Source organism: Triticum dicoccoides, chromosome 6B (genome assembly GCF_002162155.2).
Source record: "Triticum dicoccoides isolate Atlit2015 ecotype Zavitan chromosome 6B, WEW_v2.0, whole genome shotgun sequence".
Lineage (NCBI taxonomy): Eukaryota > Viridiplantae > Streptophyta > Magnoliopsida > Poales > Poaceae > Triticum > Triticum dicoccoides.
The window spans coordinates 559,647,486-559,651,783 of record NC_041391.1 but is presented as its reverse complement, the minus strand read 5'-3'; positions in this window follow the sequence as shown (position 1 = coordinate 559,651,783).

Genomic DNA, 4,298 nt, shown 5'->3' with positions numbered 1-4,298 from the left:
CTTCAATCCAGACCCCAAGGTATGTCATTCAGTCGTATGCCTCTATATTCACGGGTTTGAATCCTTGTGGAAATTCATGATCCAGCACCTCATTGGTGAAGCACAGGGGGTACACAGCCCCTCTGTATCTGGCCGTGTCGCGGCATGCTGTCGGTTGTTGTTGCGCCGGGTGTTGATTCTGGACTGGTATTCGATCGGTATGACCGTTGTGGTGACCACAGTCCCGTGTCGGAGCATGTCCTCTGGACCCGTAGATGGACCTGGCCGCACTGGCCTTTTTGTCCAGGAGCTCATGTAAATAGTGTGCGGTATTAGTGGCTTCTCTATCGCGGCCGTGAGGTGGTTGGTCCGGCCGAGTGGCCGTATTGCTCTTTGGCGGAATGGGCGATGCGGCCTCGTCGTCAAATTCGGGTAGCAGTTTGCGCTTTGGGTAGCTCTTTGTGTGGCGATCGTCGCCACATTTTCCTTCGGTGTCCAGCACCTTGTTCCATCTTCGGTTGAGCGTATCCTGTGCGATTTTAAGCCTTTGCTTCTGCTTCTTCAGGCTCCTTGCCGTGGCCAAAAGCTTTCTGCGGAGATTATCTTGCTTCACACGTTTTTCCGGGATGATGAAAGCATCGTCAACTAGACTGTCCTCCCCTCCGTGGGTAGCTTGATGATTTCGGCCCTTGGGATCGCTGTGATCGGGCGTTTGTTCGGCGTGGCCTAGCTCTTCTTGCTCTGTTGCGGGGTTCGAATTGTTGCCTTCGGAGTCAACCGGAGTGTCGTCTCTCCTCGCGCTGTTATCTCTATTTTTATTGTGACTGGACTTAGAGCGGCGCCTGCGCCGTCATTTTTGTTTTTGTCCGGGGGGTTTATCCTCCGTCGTGTCCTTCTTGTCACCGTTGTCTTCCTTAGGCGTGTCCACCATGTAGATGTCATATGATGAAGTGGTAGTCCGGCGCCCCATGGGCGGTGGTTCCAGATCATCCCCTGCGTTGACATCCATATTGCCAATGTCGTCAAAGTCGAAGTCAAGCGTGTCTATTAGGTCATCGACAGCGGCTATGAAATGGGTGGTGGGTGGGTGGCAATTTTCTTCGTCATCTATGCCCCACTTAGGCCGGATATAGTTCGGCCAGGAATCTCCTGACAGAGAGAGAGACCTTAATGAATTTAGAATATCGCCAAAGGGGGAGTGCTGGAAGATATCCGCGGCGGTGAATTCCATGACTGGAGCCCAATCAGACTTGATGGGCATGGATGCACGCGGTCCGGGACCTACCACCGAAAACAAATCCGGGGGTCTGGAGACACAGATTTCCATAGAAGCGGAGTCTGTGTTCGGCTCCAACGCCGATAGATGTGTGGCCTCCGTGGCGGGGTCCATCCACCCATCCTTGGATGGCACGATCTGCTCTGGATCAAAGTCCGGAGCAATGGCAGGGGCGGTATCTCGAATACTGTCCAACGGCGGATTTAAGTCATGCGCGTGGCGATCGTTCGGCGCTCCTGATGTGGGCTCGAATCCATCGAAGATCAAGTCTCCACGGACGTCGGCAATGTAGTTTAGGTTCCCAAACCTGACCTGATGGCCAGGGGCGTAGCTGTCGATCTGCTCTAGATGGCCAAGCGAGTTGGCCCGCAGTGCGAATCTGCCGAACACAAAAATCTGTCCGGGGAAAAAAGTCTCACCCTGGATGGCGTTGTTGAAGGTTGGAGAAGTCATCGAGCCTTACAGCGACGACACAGAGGAACTCTCAATGAAAGCACCAATGTCAGTGTCAAAACCGGCGGATCTCGGGTAGGGGGTCCCGAACTGTGCGTCTAAGGCTAATGGTAACAGGAGACTAGGGACATGATGTTTACCCAGGTTCGGTCCCTCTCGATGGAGGTAATACCCTACTTCCTGCTTGATTCATCTTGATGATATGAGTATTACAAGAGTTGATCTACCACGAGATCAGAGAGGCTAAACCCTAGAAGCTAGGCTATGGTATGATTGTTGTTGTGTCCTATGGACTAAACCCTTCGGTTTATATAGACACCAGAGGGGGCTAGGGTTACACAGAGTCGGTTACAGAGAAGGAGATCTACATCCGAATCGCCAAGCTTGCCTTCCACGCCAAGGAGAGTCCCATCCGGACACGGGAGGAAGTCTTCAATCTTGTATCTTCATAGTCCAACAGTCCAGCCAAAGTACATAGTCCGGCTGTCCAGATACCCCCTTAGCCAGGACTCCCTCAATGGAGTGATTGAAGGTACTTGTTGGCCATGTGACGTTGGGCATCTTGCTCACCATGGCTCCTCCACACTCATCATGCTCACCGCTCACCACCTTGGGATTCACATTGAAAATCTTCAGCCATAAGCCGAAGTGTGGGGGATGCTGAGGAAGGCCTCGCACACGACGATGAATGTCGAGATGTTGAGGAAGGAATTGGGGGATAGATCATGAAAATCTATCCCATAGTAATACATAATGCTGTGAACGAATGGGTGAAGGGGAAACCCTAGCCCACAGACAAAGTGAGGAAGGAATACAACCCTCTCGTACGGTTTCGGAGTAGGGACAATTTGCCCCGCCATAGGAAGGCGGTGGTCGATCTTCTTGGCCAGATATCTGGCCTCTCGAAGTTTCTTGATATCCTTCTCCCGGACGGTAGAGGCCATCCACTTGCCTCCAGCTCCGGATCCGGACATTTTCGGAGGGCCTTTGTGGGCGGAGAAGGTGAATGCTTGGGTGTTGGAGCTCGAGCAAGAGAGAATGGATGAGCAGAAGAAGGCGTGGGTGAAAAAGTGGAGTCCTTATCTCCTTATAAAGGCAGCAGGGATCCTGCGCCTCCCCACTTGCCCTGGAAACTCACTTAATCCCCAAGCGCCATGTTGATGGCGCGATTGGGTCACCCACACCCGTATTGATGAGAATCCCGTGATAAGGGGACGCGATCTCTGCTTCGACAAGACATGCTAATAAAACCGCCTCACAATATGTGCAGTAGCAGGGTGAGAAAAATGGTTCGAATAAAAACCGGGCCACGGCGTGATGTCATGCTATGGAGAAGCTGTCAGCAGATTAGCTGGCCAAGGTATGTGGATTTTTTTTTTGCAGAGCCAGACACGATTCTTGTGTTCAAGATCTATTTTGAAGTATTCGGGGAAGGAACCCTCCTTGCAATGCCGAAGACAATCTGCGCGCCGGGCTCATCGTCATTGAAGCCTGGTTTAGGGGCTATTGAGGGAGTCCTGGATTAGGGGGTCCTCGGACGGCCGGACTATATGTTGATGCTGGACTGTTGGTCTATGAAGATACGAGATTGAAGACTTTGTCCCGTGTCCGGGTAGGACTCTCCTTTGCATGGAAGGCAAGCTTGGCGATCCTGATATGTAGATTTCCTTCTCTGTAACCGACTCTGTGTAACCCTAGCCTCCTCCGTGTCTATATAAACCGGAGCGATTAGTCCGTAGGATAACAACAATCATAATCATAGGCTAGCTTCTAGGGTTAGCCTCTACAATCTCGTGGTAGATCAACTCTTGTAATACTCATATCATCAACATCATTCAAGCAGGAAGTAGGGTATTACCTCCATAGAGAGGGCCCAAACCTGGGTAAACATCGTGTCCCCCGCCCCTTGTTACCATTAGCCTTAGACGCACAGTTTGGGACCCCCTACCCGAGATCCGCCAGTTTGACACTGACAGCCATCACAAGGGGTTGGCCTAGAGTTGTGCATGCATTACGCATGGCACAATATGGGCATTCCGCTTCACGTTCTCCAACAACTAGAATGTCTTTTGCCTCTCTCTTTTCTTTAGTACAACTGTGGTTCATCATTCTTTACTTGGTGCTTCTGTATTTCTTAAGTACATGTACCTGTGCATCGAATTATGCATTCGTGGCCTATATTTGTAATGAACATGGTCAGATATGAAATAAGTGATTGCCTACTATCAGATTCAAAACATATGATTTTTAAATTAGGGATTAATAAGGGGTTACACTGCACACGGTTGGCGAAAGAGAAACATCTGCGATAGATGTGGAGATCATACATGTTTCTAGTATCCACTACGTGTGCAATCAATCTCCACTGCACAAACGGTCAGTCAAGAAAAAACATGTGCGATCAATCTCCACTGCACACACGATCAGCCAAGAAAAAATGTGTGCAATTAACAACAACATCGCACACAGTTCTTTCTTATTAAATGTTTGCGATAGTCACCTTATCACGCATGCTTCAAAATTATGGACTGTTTGCGAAGTTGTGCGCATCACAAACATCTTGGATTAACTATGTGGGATGTACATACTA